Raw genomic sequence first — 18,544 nt, forward strand, 5'->3', positions numbered from 1 at the left:
AAAAACAACATAGGCACAATTCCTGTATAATCTTTTTTTTTTTTTTTTTTGAGATGGAGAGTTGCTGTGTCACCTAAGCTGGAATACAGTGGCACGATATTGGCTCACTGCAACCTCCACCTCCCGGGTTCAAGCGACTCTTCTGCCTCAGCTTCCTGAGTAGCTGGGGTTACAGGCACGTGCCACCATGCCAGACTAATTTTTGTATTTTTAGTAGAGACATGGTTTCATCATATTAGTCAGGCTGGTCTTGAACTCCTGACCTTGTGACCCGCCTGCCTTGGCCTCCCAAAGTGCTGGGATTACAGACGTGAGCCGCTGCGCCTCGCCTAATATATTATTTTCTAATACCTTACTTTTTAAAATAGCTTTATTGAGATATAGTTAATATATCTTACAATTCATCTGTTTAAAATGTGCAATTAGTTTTAGTATATTTGTAGAGTTGTACAGCCACCACCATTTTAGAGCCCATTTTAGATTTTTATCACCTCAAAAAGAAACCCTCTACCCATTAGCACACACTCTGTCATCCCCCTCCCAACTAGACAACCACTAACCTACTTTAATTCTCTATGGCTTTGCATATTCTGAATATTTCATATAAATGGAAACACACAATTTGTGATCTTTTAGAACTGGCTTCTTTCACTAAGCAAAATGTTTATCCGTGTTTTATCATGTATCCATACTACATTCTTTTTTGGTGTCAAATAATATCCTATTGTATAGATATACCACACTTTACTTTTTCATTCATCAGTTCATGTACATTTGTTTCCATTTTTTGAAATAATGAATAACGTGTACAAGTTTTTGAGTGCATGTATGTTTAATATTTGGAGGAAATGCCAAACAATTTCTGAATTGGCTTTTGCAAGCCAATGCCTCATTCAAAGTAGAAAAGAAAGTTAATTTTGTAAGCTTAATAAATTATGGTTTTTATTATTATTAGAAAAAGATGAACCAGAGGGATTGACAACAGGTTACAGAAACAGTGAGAAGCCCAGTGCTAAAAATTATTTTTTTAACCTCTAGTCCTGTGTTCTTCCACCTATAACTTTCTGAAAGAAGCACATTGCAATGTATGATGATGTTGCTTAGGTCTTTTCACCTTATTTTGTTCCAAGCCTCATTTAAACTGCGTAAAAGGACCCAGTATGATACACAAAGTAATTCGTAAGAGAGAAGACAGAATAAGAAAGTTCCAGGTTATGCAATAATAAACTGAAATGATATTTCTCCACTTTCTAAAGAAAAAACCCTCTCAGATATAGTGAATAAAGCCAAATTAGTAAGTCTTTGTGATGAATTGAAATGCTTAACTGTGGTGAGTCTTATATAATTTTGAGATTTTTGAGAGAGAGCAAGAATACTCAAGGTGAAGTGAAATTATTATCAGGCTTTAGTGTATATGAATACTACCTGGACTTACTTGTTAGAATTGGATATTCCTGGAACTTGTGACATGCATCCCGCAGAGATTCTGACCCAGTATGTGTGGGGTGGGGCCAAGGAAGTTGCACTTTAAACAAGTACATGTGGATTGTTTAAATCAGATGTTCTATAGATAGTATTTTTTGGTAATACTGGTAGGATAGACTGAGCTTTGAAATTAAACAGGTGAAATTTAAACCCTTGCTTACCCATTGGCTTGGTAACATCTGCCAGTTTCATAGAATAGATGCACAAATTTTCAATTTCATTAATAGTCACTTCACAGAGCTTCCGTGAAGGTGCAATGATAAAACCCATCACATATCATTACATATATGTAAAGGATCTGGCTTTATCTAATGTTGGCTTCCTTCCTGCTTCCATAAACCAGAGTCATAAGCGACTGATAGAAACGGGGCTTATACAACTGTGCAAAATGATTCTTGCTTTGTTTTACCTTTTTTTCTTGAGGCCAACCTCACCTCTTCTCCTGATTTCTTCATTGTGAGCATCCTGCCTCAGCCCATGAGAAATTTGAAAACCCTCTCATTTAGGTGAACTAGCTGCAGCTGCAAACCTGATAGAGGGAACAAGGTACTATATATGCCCGATGTTGATTAGCATCGCTGCAACTCATTATTCTGATCAGCCAGAAGCAATTTACAATCATCTTTAAGCAAGTGCACATCATTTTCATAATTGACTTGCAGGAGCTTTGACACAACAACTTGTTGTAGCTGTCAATCACTGTCAAAAGATAGAGAAGGAGGAGGCCCTTCTGGAGAGAAAAGCAAAGGCACAGTGCCTGTCCACAGTGGACTGACTGTAGCCAGACAGGAGCTCAATGTGGAGCAGTCTGTCTATACATCCTCTTCTAAGTTGTTATTTTTCAGGCCTTAGAGAATAATCTCTTTTAGATGGAGAAAAGGACCAGAGAGAAGGCAGAACTCAGTGATGCTATTACCTGGTTTAAAGAAGCATGCAATAAGAATGATAGGTTTGAGCCATACATTTCTGAGCCTCAGATTTTAATATTTGTTTATTTTTCCCCTTCTATAACATCTCTTATTTTTGCTAGCTATAATATAAAAAATAATTGGCAGGCAAAATCATTCATTCTTTGAAAGAATTATACATTTTTGGATGACTCCAGAGATATTATATAGCAGATAGATAGATAGATAGATAGATAGATAGATAGATAGATAGAGCTTAAATATTTTCTGAAACAAATAGAAATAAGAATGTTTAAAATGTATGTACTTAACATAATATTTATTTGAATAATTGGAAAAGGGAACATGGTCTAATTTTTGTATCCATAATACCTAAGAAAGTGAGGAGTGTGAGAGTATAGTAAATGACCTTGAAACAAAAATATAACGACAACAAAACGAAAGCAAAATGTTGAACAACTGTTATTAAATAAATGTTACTTCCCAAATGTATTATTAGTTTTTGTCTTGGCAAAATGACATGAACAATATCAACCATAAAATATTTTCATGCAAATTATAAGAGCCAATTATTGTAAAAGCACTTTGAAAAGTACAAAGTTGGGAGCACAGAGTAATGTATTAAAAAAAAAGCAAAGGGAATCTTCATGAGGAAGTTGGCTTGGGTTCTACTTCTGCCAAAAATGGGTAGTGTAACTTAAATACATTATTTTTATTTCTCAAATAAATAAACTTAACGTTAGGAATTATGATAATTAAATAATATAATGCATATAATATGTAAACAAGATTCTCTGTATGCTATGGGTGCTCCATAAATGGTACTTGTAATGTTTATTGAAGATTCATATAAGGGGAAATATGCTTTTTGTTGTCTATTAGGTACAAGTTTTAAATGTCAGTTATTTAAAAGAAACAACTTCAATGAACTGTTCAATGCATCTGTGTTTTTAGTCATGTGATTGCAGTCGTTTGAATACTGCCCTGTGCTAGACCCATGTAAATAAACACACAATACTCTGAGATGGCCTCAGCACATCAGAAAAAGTGCACTTAACATAAGAAAGCAGGTAAGTGAAACACAGATGTTCAGAATGCCAGGCTGCATCGTCCAAACTCAGTGTGCGAGCATTTAGAGATAGTAGTGACAAAAACTGAGCTACTTTCTCCTTTACCTAGTTGTAAATACTAAAAGGTGGCTTTGTTTTCTATAAAGTAGTCATTAACCATGTTTTTTGAAGAGATCCTATAGCAGGCTAAGTTGTGTACATGAACCCATGCTAGATATTATTTCCATGAGCGCAGAAAATATCATTCTTTACTTTTGTCATTTACCTGAGGATCAAGAGCAGTTCTTTGCAGATAAAAGGGTTTTCATAACTATTTGTTAATGTGTGAATAAAATCAACTTTCTAAAATTTAAAGCACTGAATAAATTGCACTTCTGTATCCTGGGTTTGCATCTTTCTCCCCTCATCACAGTTTAACATGCTGCTTTTTTATGAATTTGTCAGTACCTCTTAGTATCTAGTAAAGGCCAAGAGGATAGGTACCTTATTTTACTCTGCTCTTAGAACCCAGTTCAATGACAAATGCCTACAATTTGTATTCATTTGTTGTAAGTCTGTCTTCTCCTTCTGTACATGTTTAGTTTCCTAAATGCCCTGAATTGTGAACATTCACAGTCATCTATGTGCATGTATGCACAGTCGTCTATGTGCACGTGCACATGCATATGGACTTGTTCAGCACCATTTGAACTGTTGGAGTGTTTAAATCTGTAGGCTCATGTCTTTTAATGTTCTGGAACATCCTCAGCCATTATTTCTTTAAATATTGATTCTCCTTCATTTTTTTGTCCCCTTCTTTGAGGAACTTAAAATAGATAGAGATAGAAATTCTGGATCTGTCCTCCTTAGCGTTTAACTTTTCTTTCATAATTTCCATTTTTCTCTTTGCACTGCTATCTGGGAGAATTGTTAACTCAATCTTTCAGAGCATTAGTTTACTATTTAACTGGATCAAGTCTACTTTTCAGTTTTCTGTTTCACTGCAGCTGTGATTTTTTTATTTACATGATCTCTAATTGTTTTTATTTTGTAACTATCTATTTTTTACGTATATCTTCTGTTCTGAAATTATATAAGTGAATTCCTCATTCCTCATTATATATCAGATGATATAAAATATTATCCTTCCATTTATATTTTAAGGAAGCTATTTCTTCTACTTACATTTTAGATTTTAGATCTTGTCACATTTGCCTTCCCTGAATTTTATATATTTTTTATATTCAACCCTTACGTTTCTCCCTTTATTCTTCTCATCACAATTTAAAGATGCTCATTTTTCCACTTAAAAAAATAAATCTCATAGATTCTGTACATGATATTTTTGTTGGATGCACAGTTTGCAAATATTTTCTCTCACTGTATATGTGGTCTGTTTACTTTGTCGATAATTTATTTTGCTGTGCAGAAGCTCTTTAGTTTAATTAGGTCCTGTTAGTCAATTTTTGTTTTTGTGGCAGTTGCTTTTGGAGTCTTTGTTATAAAATATTTGCCAGGGCTGATATCCAGAATGGTATTTTCTAGGTTTTATTCTAGGGTTTTTATAGTTTTAGATTTTTCATGTAAGTATTTAACCCTCCTTGGTTGATTTTTTATATGGCAAATAAGGGGTCTGGTTTCAGTCTTCTATATAGAGCTAGCAGGTTATCCCAGCACCTTTTATTGAATAGGAAGTACTTTCTCTGTTGCTTGCTCTTGCTGAGTTTGTCAAAGACCAAATGGTTGTAGGTGTGCAACTTTGTTTCTGGGTTCTCTAACTTGTTCCATTGGTCTATGTGTCTGTTTTTGTACCAGTACCATGATGTTTTGCTTATGATAGCCTTGCAGTATAGTTTGAAATTGGGTAGCGTGATGCCTATAGCTTTGTTCTTTTTGCTTAGAATTTCTTTGGCTATTCAGGCTCTTGTTTGGTTCCATATGAATTTTAGAATGGTGTTTCCTAATTCTTTAAAAAATGTCATTGGTACCTCAATAGAAATAGCACTGAATCTGTAAATTGCTTCAGGCAGTATGACCATTTTAACAATATTGATTCTTTTGGAATCTATAAGGAACTTAAGTTAACAAACAGAAACAAACAACCCTGTTAGAAAATGGTCAAAGGAGATGAATAGACACTTCTCAAAAGAAGACATCCATGTGGTGAACAAGCATATGAAGAAATGCTCAACATTGCTAGTAATTAGAGAAATGCAAATCAAAATCACAATGAGATACCATCTAATTCTCACACCAGTCAGAATGGGTATTATTACAAAGCCAAAAAATAACAGATGCTGGTGAGGTTGTAAAGAAAAGGAAACACTTATACACTGTGGGTGGGAATGTAAATTAACTCAGTCACTGTGAAAAGCAGTTTGGAGATTTCTTAAAGTACTTAAAATGAACTACCATTCAACCCAGCAATTCCATTACTGGGTATATACCCAAAGGAATATACATTGCTCTACCATAAAGACACATGCACACATATGTTCATCACAGCACTATTCACAATAGCAAAGATGTGGAATCAACCTAAGTGCCCATCAGTGGTGGACTGGATAAAGAATACATGGTACAAATACACTGTGGAATACTGTGTGCCATTAAAAAATATTATGTTCCTTGCAGCGACATGGCTGGAGCTAGAGGCCATTATCTTAAGAGAATTAACACAGGAACAGAAAACCAAATACCGCATAATCTCACTTACGAGTGGGAGCTAAACACTGAGTACACAGAGACACAAAGAAGGGAACAATAGACACGAGGCCCACTTGAGGGTAGAAGGTGAGAGCAGGGTGAGGATTGAAAAAGTACTATGTTCATTACCTTGGTGTAACGCAATCCACCCATGGAACAAATCTGTACACATACTCTCCTGAACTTAAAAGCTGGAAAAGAAATTTAAATAAAAAAAAAATCGTCCTTCAATGACACATTACTTATCATGCAAACCTCATCTCTCTCTTCAATATCTAAAGCCATTGAACGAATGTTCTATATATATATATGATCTACTTTTCCACCTTTCATTAATTTCAAACTGATTTCAGCTCCCTTATTGATATGGTTTGGTTTTGCCCCTACCCAAATTTCATCTTGAATCCTAGTTTCCATAATCCCCACATTGTCATGGGAGGGACACTGTGGGAGGTAATTGAATCATGGGGTCAGTTACCTCTGTGCTGTTCTCCTGATAGTGAGTTAGTTCTCATGTGATGGGATGATTTTGTAAGAGGCTTTCCCCTCCTTCACTCTGCACTTCTTGCTGCTGCCATGTGAAGAATGACGTGTTTGCTTCCCCTTCTGACATGATTGTAAGTTTCCTGAGACTTCCCCAGGCCTGTGGAACTGTGAATCAATTAAATCTCTTTCCTTTATAAATTACCCAGTCTCGGGTATGTATTTATTAGCAGCATGAGAACGAACTAATACTCTTATCAACTACCTAATATTGGTAAGTAGAATAAAATGTTTGTTGTTGCTCCATTTTACTTGCTTCCTTGCATATTAATTATTGTTGACACTCTCTTTTCTTAGCTTCCATGATGTTACTGTTGGTTTCTCTCCTACCTCTCTGGATTCTCCTTTTCAGTCTTATTTGCATGCTCATATTCATTTCCTCTGCCACCATACATTGCGACACCACAGGGTTCTGTCCTCTTCTAACTCTATTTTTCCTAGAGGATCAAAATTATATACCTGGACCTGATAGATTCCTTCATACAGATGAGTTTGCATATCCAATACAGAATTCTCCTAAGAGCTCTAGGCCTCCGTCTAGTTTCTATAACTTGGCACAACCATCTCTTCTAGCTCAGCCAATCACACACTTAAGGACATTTCGTGGCATCTTTCTGTCTTTCACCTCTCTAAATCTAATCAATCATTGCTATGATCTAAATGATTATACACCCCAAAGTTCATGTGTTGAAGTCCTAACACCCAAGGTGATAGAATTAGGAGGTGAGGCCTTTTGGGTGATTATTAGGTACCCTTGTAAAAGAAGCCCCAAAGAGCTGCCTTGCCCTTTCCACCATGTGAGCACATAACTGCAAGTTTCTGTCTACAAACCAGCAAGCACACCCTCACCAGACACTGAAGCTGTCATCTCCCTAATTTTGAACTTCTTAGCCTCCAGACCTGTCAGAAATAATTTTTTGCTGTTTATCCGCCATCCAGTCTATGGTATTTTGTTATAGCAGCCCAATGGACTAAGACAATTACCAATACTTATCATCTTTACCTCTAAATACCTCTCAAATCTATCATCTTTCTTCTACCTTTTCTACTATTTCTCTAGTTCAAGCTGTTATCCTTTCTCATTTGGGCCTCTGGGCTAGATTCCTAATTAATGCTCCTGTTCGCTTTGCCATCTTTCAATCTGTTCCCACATTTTAGCCAGAACAACCTTTTAAAGATAAAAACCATATCATTCTTTTATTTAGACATAAGACTCTCTGCTGTTGTTTGGATACAAACCAAAATCCTCAATATGATTAACAAGGTCCTCCATGATCTGGCCCTGACTCCATTAGCCTTGTTCAACGCTATGATCTCACTTGCTCTCTGAACTCTGACCATACTAACCTTCTTTCAATCCTTAGACTGTGACCTCTTCATCTCTAAAATCATATACTTTTCCTGCCTGGAATTTCCTTTCTAGTCCTCCACATGTAGTTAATGACTACAATCCATCAAATCTCCTCTAAAATACAATCTGTGCAGGCTTACCTTCCCTCACCCCTAGACTGCTATGGCACATCTTCTCTGTGTGACATTTACCAGAGTATATTGATAAATTGTATACATTTCTTTGTGTGGTTAATTGGTTGACGACCACCTACACATTTGGACTATGAACTGCTTTCACAGACCCTATTTAGCTTAGCCTATTGAGCAAATAGGAGACACTTAAAAATATTTTTTGATAAATGATCGAAAATATTTGAATAAAATGTTTTATGGGTTTGATGTTTGCTATAGTGGTTGATTCCTTTATAGTTTCTGTCTGCTGTCACAAATTACTTTTAGTTTTTGGATGGACTAGAAGATATTTTAGGAACTCTATGTACATCAACAGAAAAGAGATGACATATTAAAACTGGGTAAATTAGAAGATATCTTAATAAGAAAGGATTTACACAGTAGTGAGACGAGTATAGAGAAATCACAAGAGATAGTAATAGCAGTGAGAGTGGATGGGAGATCACTGTCTTCCCTCCCGTCAGTTTCCTAACTGTGATCTTCATTTACTAAACCCAATCAGAAGACAGAGAAAAGAGAGCCTGTTGTTACAGACTGTACAGACAATTTCCTTGAGCAAAAAGAAAGACGGAGAGAATGGATTTTAAGGAACAAATGAAAATTTCCATTACATTGTACAAAACTGATGACACCTAGAACAGTCATTTGTTTGCTTCTTCATTCATTTTTATTTACTTATTTAGTAAAAGCCTGAAGTTGCCTTTTGTTTATTATTTAGTAGGTAATGTTTTCCTGTGTGAACTCTGGCCTCCAAAAACACATGCAAAAAACTGAAAAAAATGTTAAGAAATCTACCTTTCAAAGTAGGTACAGCTATGTGAATAAGATATCTGTTTGGCCTTGTTTTCTCTATTCTTCCGTATTCATTATGGGACCGAAAGATTCAGATGTTCCTTTGTAATCACCTTGCTTGTCAGGGAACTCTTCCTTTCCTCATCTCAGCAATGAGGAAACAACTCTAACAAGGAGAATGAGAAAAAAAATTTTTCTCTCTCTTATACTCTCATATCTTAGATAAAGTTGTTTTTCTTATGTGTACCAGGTATTTTTCAAAATATTTCTATTCTTGGTTTTTTGATCCTTTCTTATTTCTTCTTGAAATTTAAAAGGCAAAACGACTAATACAAACCAAAAGCACTTAATACAACACTTCATTTTCTTTAAAGTCTGAATGGCTCACTGCCAGCTCTAGGAAAAGTTCACAATGGTTCTGCATGATCCTCCTATAAACTTCATTTTTAAGACTGGCAATAAAATCCATACGTATTTCTTCACACAGTTTGCCTTAAATTGTGCCCCACTGATATTGATCTTCATACAACAAACAAGAAAAAACTCCAAATAAGAATTTTGAAGGAAAAGCTCCACAACACTCGTCTGGGCAATAATTTTTTGGATTTGACTCCAAAAGCTCAGGCAACAAAAATAAAAATAGACAAATAGTATTACATAAAACTGAAGTTTCTGCACAACAAAGAAAACAATTAACAGAGTCAACATACAGATGGAGAGAAAATATTTGCAAGCCATACATTTGATAAGATGTTAATATCCAAAATATATAAGAAACTAACACAACTTAATAGAATAAAAACAAATAACAGAATTTTTTAATGGGGAAAATACTCAAATGGACAAATGTGTAATTGACCAAAAGATATACGACAAAATGTTCAACATCACGAATCACTAGAGAAATGCAAATTAAATGAGATACTGCCTCACACCTCTCAAAATGGCTATTATCAAAAATATAAAACATAGATGTTGGAGAATATATGGAGAAAAAGGAATCTTTGCACACTGTTAGTGGGAATATAAATAAATACAGCCCTTATGGAAAACTGTGTATAGGTTCCTCAAAAAACTAAAGATAGAACTACCACTGGATCCAGAAATTGTACTACTGGCTGTATATCCAAAGCATCTGATGGTTTGGCTCCGTGTCCCCAGCCAAATCTCATCTTGTGGCTCCCATATGTTGTGGTAGGGACCAAGTGGGAGATGACTGAATCATAGCAGAGGGTCTTTCCCACATCGTTCTCCTGATGGTGAGTGGGTCTCATGAGATCTGATGGTTTTGAAACAGGAGTTTCTCTGCATAAGCTCTCTCTCTGCCTGCTGCCATCCACGTAAGATTTGACTTGCTTCTCCTTGCCTTCCGCCATGAGTGTGAGGTCTCCCCACACACAAGGAACTGTAAATTCTCCATTAAACCTCTTTCCTTTGTAAATTGCCCAGTCTCAGGTATATCTTTATCAGCAGTGTGAAAACAGACTAATACAGTGAATTGGTACTGGGAGTGGGGCATTGCTGAAAAGATATCTGAAAATGTAGCAGTGACTTTGGAACTTGATAACAGGCAGAGGTTGGAACAGTATGGAGGGCTCAGAAGAAGACAGGAAAATGGGGGAAAGTATGGAACTTCCCAGAGTCTTACTGAATGGCTTTGACAAAAATGTTGATAGTGATATGAACAATAATGTTCAGGCTGGGGTGGTCTCAGATGGAGATGAGGAACTTGCTGGCAAATGGAACAAAGGTGACTTGTTATGTTTTAGCAAAGACATTGGCCACATTTTGCCCCTGCCCTAAAGATTTGGTACTTTGAACTTGAGAGAGATGATTTAGGGTTTCTGGTGGAAGAAATTTCTAAGCATCAAAGCATTCAAGAGGTGACTTGGGTACTGTTAAAGGCATTCTGTTTTAAAGAGGAAACAGAGCATAAAAGTTTGGAAAATTTGCAGCCTAACAACGCAATACAAAAGAAAATCCCATTTTCTGAGGAGAAATTCAAGCCAGCTGCAGAACTTTGCATAAGTAATGAGGAGCCTAATGTTAATCCCCAAGACAACGGGGAAAATCTCTCCAGGGCATGTCAGAGTTCTTTGTGACAGCCCCTCCTATTACAGGTCCGGAGGCCTAGTAGGAAAAAGTGGTTTCGTGGGCCAGGCCCAGGATCACCATGGTGTGTTCAGCCTAGGGATTTGGTGCCCTGCATCCCAGTCACTCCAGCCATGGCTGAAAGGGGCCAATGCAGAGTGCAAGCCATGGCTTTGGAGGGTGCAAGCCTCAAACCTTGGCAGCATCCACATGGTGTTGAGCCTGTGAGTGTATAGAAGTCAAGAATTGAGGTTTGGGTACCTCCACCTAGACTTCAGAAGATGTATGGAAATGCCTAGATGCCCAGGAAAAGTTTGCTGCAGTGGTGGGACCCTCATGGAGAACCTCTGCTAGGGAAGTGCAGAAGGGAAATGAAGGGTCAGAGCCCCCACGCAGAGTCCCTACTGGGGCACTGCTTAGTGGAGCTGTGAAAAGAATGCCACCATCCTCCAGACCCCAGAATGGTAGATCCACCGATGGCTTGCACTGTGTACCTGGAAAAGCCGTAGACGCTCAATAACAGCCTGGGAAGGCAGCTGGGAGGGAGGCTGTACCCTGCAAAGCCACGGGGATGGAGCTGCCCAAGATGACAGAAACCTACCTCTTGCATCAGTGTAACCTGAATTTGAGGCATGAAGTCAAAGAAGATAATTTTGGAGCTTTAATATTTGACTGGCCTGCTGGATTTCAGACTTGCATGGGGCCTGTAGCCCGTTTGTTTTGGCCAATTTCTCCCATTTGGAATGGCTGTATTTACCCAATGCCTGTACGACCACCGTATCTAGGAAGTAACTAACTTGATTTTGATATTACAGGCTCATAGGTGGAAGGGACCTGCCTTGTCTCAGATGAAAGTTTGGACTGTGGACTTTTAAGTTAATGCTAAAATGAGTTGAGACATTAGGGGGCTGTTGGAAATGCATGATTGCTTTTGAAATGTGAAGATATGAGATTTGGGAGGGGCCGGGGTGGAATGACGTGGTTTGGTTTTGTGTCCCCACCCAAACCTCATCTTGTGGCTCCATGGTTCCCATGTGTTGTGGGAGGGACCGGGTGCTAGATGATTGAATCATGGGGTGGGTCTTTCCCATGCTGTTCTGCTGTTGGTGAGTGGGTCTCACGAGATCTGATGGCTTTGAAAACGGGAGTTTCTCTGCACAAGCTCTCTCTTTGCCCGCCTCCACCACATAAGATGTGACTTGCTCCTCCTTGCCCCTTGCCTTCTGCCATTATTGTCAGGGTTTCCTAGCCACGTGTAACTGTGGGTTCTCCATTAGACCTCTTTCCTTTGTAAATTGCCCAGTCTCATGTATGTCTTTATCAGCAGCGTGGAAATGGACTAACGCAACATCTGAAATCAGTATGTCAAAGATATATCTGTAGTCTCATGATTATTTCAGCATTATTCACAATAGCCAAGATACAGAATCAATCTAATGGTCATCAATGGATGAATGGATAAAGAAAACATGGCATATACATAATGAAATATTATTATTCAGTCTTCAAAAAGCTCTGCCATTTGTGATAATATGGATTAAACCGGAGAACATTATGTTAAGTAAAATAAGCCAGCCATGGAACTACAAATACAACACAATCTCACTTATATGTGGAATCTAAAAAGGCTGAACTCATAGAAGCAGAGAGCTGGATAGTGGTTACCAAGGGATGGGGGCCAGAAGAAATGAAAAAATGTTATCAATGAACAAAGTTTCAGGTAGACAGGGGGAGCACATGATAAGTATTTGAGGTGATATATATATTGGCTTCATTCAATTATTGCACACTGTATACATATATGATAGTATCACTTTGTATCCCATAAATATATATAATTTGTCAACATTTAATAAAAAATTTAAAAAATTAATTTTGAATACTTAATCTTGAATATTCCCTTATCTAGCTGCATATCCAGTTCTGAGTTCTCATCTTAAATCCAGCCAGTCTCAATACCTGCCGTGATGGCAAAGGCACTATATCCTTAGGCAGCTCATTCCAAAGGGGGCCATCTCTAACTCTATTCTTTATTCCTTGCTTTATCCAAAAATCTATCTGATCCAAAAATCTATATAGCCACCATTTATCAAAGGATTACTGTGGTTTGGGTACTATGTTAAGTGCTTTACAAATTATCCTTTTCAACCCTCACAACAGTGCAGTATGTAGGTATATATTGTTTCATGACAATATTTAATGACGAATCCCTCTGGCCATACCCCTTTGCTTTTTGCCTTTCTGTTCCTCCTATTCAGATATAGGGACTTCTTTTCCTATGTACTTAAATTGGGACTGATCTCATATCTTGAGAAACAGAATGTGGCAGAAGTAACAATGAGCGTGGTCTATATCCTTAGGCTTCTAAGGACCCTAAAAGATCTTTCTCTGCTTTCTTGGAATGCTGCCCTGAGGCCACCAAATAAGGAAGTCAACCTAGGCTTACTGAGAGATAAGAGGTGAAGTGGAAAAAATGTAGGGCACCTCACCTTATAGCCAGCACCAATTATCAGACATATGGATCAATGCAGCTTGGATGTTCCAGCCCAGCTAACACTCCAGACAAATGCCACACCATGAGTTAGACCAGGCAAAGGCACCAGAAAATCTGGCCAGCTCATCCACAGAACTTAGAGAAATAATAAATTATTGTTTTAAGCCACCAAGTTTTGGAGTGTTTTTTACATAACAAAGGCTAATTCAAAGAGTAGGTGTTATAATTTTATTTTATAAATGAGGAGAATGAGGCAGGGAAATATTTAGTATATTGTCCAAAAGAGCATACACATTGTATGGCAGAGATAGAATTTGAATCCAGGTCTTTCTGAATCCAAATTTCATGCCAGAAGACACAGTGATACACTGCTTCTTTATTTCATAGTTTCTTTAATTACTTTCAAATATTTAAAGGTGGCAACCATGTGGTTCAAATTCCTTTATCTTCCAAACTAGACATCCCATATTCTTTTTACTTTTCTTCATGTAACACGCCTTCTGGTCTTATCCACATGGTATTCTCTCCATTTGAAGACCTAACAATGTATCCACCTCTATCTAAATGTTAGGTGTCAGAACTAAATGCTAGGGGGAATCAGACTACAATAGAATAGGGCAGGGTTTTCAAACTTTGACCTGTGTGCTAACTTTGATCTGCCACCTGTTTTTGTATGAATCATAAGCTAAACAAGATTTTTAGATTTTTAAAATAGTTGAATAGAAAATGAAGAAAAGAATAATATTTCATGATACATAAAACTTATATAAAATTAAAATTTCAATATCTATAAGCAAAATTTATTGAAACACAGCCATACTCATTTGTTTATATATTACCTATGGCCATTTTCCCACTACAACCACAGACATGAGAAGTTTCGACAGAGAAGACCTTAGTGCCCACAGAGCTGAGAGTATTTACTAGTTGGCCCTTTTCAGAGGAGTTTCACTGAGCCTTGAAATAAGGCAACTGCAATCTGCTTCACTTTGCATGCTCTACATTTCTTATTTCGTCCTTTTCTTATATAATCTTTATGGGTAGTAACATCACACTTTTGAATAATATTCACACAGAGCTACCTTTTCACTCATTTTCATAAGCCACAAGTCCTCTATTTCAGTGATTCAGGTCGTCTTTCCAATCTTTAAAATACCTTATTGGGTTTTTATTCTGTCCTCCAACATGTTAAACTTTTTCCCCATGTTGGTATAATCCAAGAACTGAAGAAATATGATTACAATGTGCTTGATGAAGTGATTAAATAAATATGGGGTGGAGGAGAGCCCTCTCACCGAACACTAAAAATTCTTCTCAGGTTTGAGTACCCATTCATTAGTTAAAATATTTTTATCAGCACACCCATATTTTGAGCAAATTTTGTTCCCAAGATCACCACCTATATAATTGGTTAATTTATTCAGAACATCTATATTGAATTCCTACCATGTCCTAGCTACTGTGCATTGCGCTGGTGAAATAATATTGAACACAGCACACAGGTTGCCTGCTCATTCAAACTTCCAGTCTAGTTAGTAAACACACTCGAAATATGTGATTATAGACAGTAATGATTATTATAAAAAAGGCTTTAATTATTAGCATGTGCTACTAGATATTCATGCAATTCATTGCTAAAATCCCTATTGTCTCCTTGAACAATGTCTTTGACAATTCTATGAAAAAAAGGAGCTAAGTTAACATGACTTGTTCTGGGTAAATCAGTGCTAGTGCCCAATGATCAGTGTTTTCTTGACATGTGAGCCTGAACCTTCAGTGTATTTACAAATCACCTGGGGATCTTGCCACCATGCAGACTCTTGTTCAGTAGGTCTGGGTTGCAGCCTGAGATTCTGCGTCACTAACAAGCTCTGAGAGGCTGTCTACCTACTTCTCCTCTACCCACCTAATTCTGAATAACAAAACCTCACTAGCTGCTCACAACTTAGCTCTTTCATAATCAGTTCCTGCCCTAAAAGAACATGTCATTTTAGAGAGGCATTATAGAAGTGTTTCAGTAGAGAAAGGCAAGCAGCACAGTGAAAACCGCAGGCTCTGGTGTCAGACAGATCGGAATACACAGTCCCACACCTAGAGAACTGTGAGCTTAACCTGTGTCCTCACCTCACTGCACCTCAATTTCCTCATCAGTGAAAATGGAAATGACAGTTTGTTGTGGGATTATTGAGAATAACCTTGAAACACGGTAGGCTCTAAACAAATGGTAGCTGTTACTGTATTTATTAAAGGAGTAACATGAACAGAATTGTGCTTTGAGAAAATTAATCTGGCAGCAAAATCCAGTGTGGTTTCAAATGGAGAAAGACCAGGGGCACTTGGATAAATCAGACCTCTCTTCAATTTTGTCTCATCAACCAATATTTAATGAGCATGTACTATGTGTTAGAACCTGTGCTAGATGCTGGGATATAAAGCTGAATCTGGCAGTCTTCAGAATTCAGCTGTGGAGATACATTGGCAAACAGCCACTAGACTTTGAGGCATTCTGATACACCTTGACCTATCGATTCATTTTACCACATGCCAGGAAAGTAGCAGCTGCGAGGAGAAACTGAAAATAGATTTGTGATCTGCATTATAGTGGTGAAGGTGCTAGTATAAGACATGGATTACAAGAAAAAAAGTGTCAATGATAACTCTGAGGTCTCAAGACCTGGGAAGCTGGTGGTTTCATTAATCAAAATAAGCAATGTAAAAGAAAAATAAGGTAAGGGTGAGGAAACATTGAGTTTCCTTTTGCACATATTTTATTAAGGGGACATTGGGTCATCTCAATGGAGATGAATTCAAAGTCATTTTGAAATAGAATCATCTTGGGCAACAATATGTATAGCTGAAGGTCATTTACAGAATTCGGGGAAAACTAATATGTATTTTCTGGTTATTTTGGTAATAACTATAATTTGGATTACATGTTTGGGTATATACTGCACGTTTGCAGATACAGAGAAAGCCACATGTGTTTATGTTTGGTGTTTACTCTAGATCAGCAGTTTAAAAAATTACTACACTGTTTTTACTCTATTAATGACAGTCTGAATTTGGAAGGCTTGATAAGTTGTTTACAAGGAAGTTCAGAAGGAGAAATCAGTGCATGTTTGCTGAATATTGTGAAAACATTTTTCTCAGGATGCATCGCTAGAAATGGCAATTAGTCAATGCAGGGAAACTAATATATCTTTAGACAGTAAGTCACACTAAAACAAATATCCAGACCAAAGCAGTTTAGCTTCTGAGAGAAATAAGTGGAATTGTGTTGATATATAAAAAGTTTCACACAATTTACATTTGTTACCCATGAATTCTCATTAGAGTTCTCAGAATCATCCAAAAGAGAAGCTTTCATATTTATATTTTAGAGACAAATATAGTGAGGAATGGTGAAATGAGGAACTTATAGGCTCACAGACACAGAGAATAAATGAGTGCCTGAAACGTTTATATAAATGCCTGCTGTAAATTACACACTGTGCCAGGAACTTTCACATTTGCTTTTTGTTTCTCTCACCATAACCCTGTGCATTGAGAATTACATTATCTTTGTTATTTTGCATATGAGATAATGCAATGAAATAGAGTTTAAATAATTTGATCAAGATCATTTGTGGGTTGCCTTCACATCAACCACTTCGCTCTTTCCCTTTCTTAACAGCTACAGTTTCTGTTTAGGGATCAGTGTGAGTTCAGAGAAAGTGAATTTATCTCTGGTTCCCTAGGTGAAACACATGAACTAAACTAAGCCAATCGGGGTATCACATTACTCACAGGGTTTGGTTTAGGGATAGGCCTGCCATCTAAGCTGCTCCAATCATGGAGAATCTAAGAACTTGCAGTGAGAACGCTGAAGCAATGTCACTCTCTTAAACTGGTTGTGCACAAGGAATGCTGCTGGCAGCCAGGTGAGGGTTGCCTAGGCTGTAAACGAAGGAAGTAGGCAGATACAGAGATGGAATCCTTGGTTAATCTACTGGATCAAGTTGATGACTTTGGCAGTGGAGGGATTCTGGACTTTCCGGATACTTGAGCCCATAAATAACCTCCACTATTTAATCAAATTTGACTCTTCAACTTACAACAATAAACATTCTAACTAATCAAATTTGACTCTTTAACTGGCAACAATAAACATTTTAACTGCTGCAGAAGTCACCCAGGCTTCTTATGCTGCAGACCAGGTTATTAGGCTGAAAGAAAGAAAGCACTTGTCCAAGATGGCACAGCTGGCTCATGAAAAGTCAAGCCTAGAGTCCAGGATTCTGCCTACCCAGTCTAACTGATCTTGGCAATGCAACATGCTGGGATTCCAAGGTCCCATAGTAATTAAAGTGAAGCTCTAAGATTTCCAGAGTATTTAGAATGTATTCTTTCTGGAAGAGTTGTAGTTAAGTACAAACTTTCAAATATTCAGAAAGAAAAATAGCAAGAGTGAAAACAAATACACTGTGGAATAAACATTTTCACTTTGTATTAGAAAATATATTTGGCTATTTTGAAAAATCTTTGAAGCTGCATGCTTTGGCTTAGATACTTCTCTATACCTCACTGTGCCAGCACCACATTGGTCATATTAGGTACTCAAATTATTCTTTGTTTAATATGTTTTTCTTACTAGGTTTTACATTGTGCATGCAGGAACATTTCCAGCACTCTGCACAGTGTTTGGTGCATGGCAGATTCTAAATAAACATGCATTAATGAAATTGAAGTACGCCACCCTCTGTGCTTGGTACCCAAGGCTCAAGGGCAACTTGCTATGTAACCATGTAACTTGGCCCACTTACACAGTCTGTCTAGAGCAGCACTGTCCAAAAGAAATACATGAGTCTTAAATGTGAGCAGTGCATGTAATTTAAAATTTTATAGTAGACGCATTAATAAAAGTAAAAATAAACCAGTGAAATTAATTTGTATGTATCCCAATATGCCCTAAA

At 37.2% G+C, this 18,544-nt stretch overlaps 1 long non-coding RNA gene across 1 annotated transcript in view; it reads right to left on the bottom strand.

Annotated features, from left to right (window-relative positions):
• Window positions 1–18,544, bottom strand: part of LOC134759294 (uncharacterized) — a 1,134,411-nt gene that overhangs the window by 247,821 nt on the left and 868,046 nt on the right. The window lies entirely within an intron of this gene.

This window comes from Gorilla gorilla, chromosome 9, assembly GCF_029281585.2.
Source record: "Gorilla gorilla gorilla isolate KB3781 chromosome 9, NHGRI_mGorGor1-v2.1_pri, whole genome shotgun sequence".
NCBI classification, from domain to species: Eukaryota; Metazoa; Chordata; class Mammalia; order Primates; family Hominidae; genus Gorilla; species Gorilla gorilla.